This window comes from Bison bison, unplaced genomic scaffold (genome assembly GCF_000754665.1).
Source record: "Bison bison bison isolate TAMUID 2011002044 unplaced genomic scaffold, Bison_UMD1.0 scf7180017864243, whole genome shotgun sequence".
Lineage (NCBI taxonomy): Eukaryota > Metazoa > Chordata > Mammalia > Artiodactyla > Bovidae > Bison > Bison bison.
In genome coordinates, this window is record NW_011494815.1 from 3,030,906 (window position 1) to 3,031,401 (window position 496).

Below are 496 nucleotides of genomic sequence, written 5' to 3' on the forward strand. Positions count from 1 at the left end.
GAAAGATTGAAGGCAGGAGGAGAAGGGGACAACAGAGGATGAGATGGTTGGATGGCATCACCAGCTCAATGGACATGAGTTTGAGTAAACTCTGGGAGTTGGTGATGGACAGGGAGGCCTGGCATGCTGCAGTCCATGGGGTTGCAAAGAGTTGGACATGACTGAGTGACTAAACCGAACAACTCTGATGAAAGAAACCAAAGAAGAGCTAAATAAGTGAAGAGATATTTTTTGTTCACGAATAGGAAGACTCAAAGTAGTCAAGATGTCAGTTTCCTGAACTAATCTATAGTTCTCAATAAAATCACAGCAAGTAATTTTTTGAATATTGGCAAATTGGTTTTGAAGTTTATATGGAAAGATAAAAACCAAACCAAACAACAACAACAAAAAAACAAACCAGAACTAACCCAATACTGAATGAGAAGAACAAAGTTGAAGAACTGATACTACCAGACTTTAAGACTTACCATAAAGTAGAGCTACCGGAGAAGGC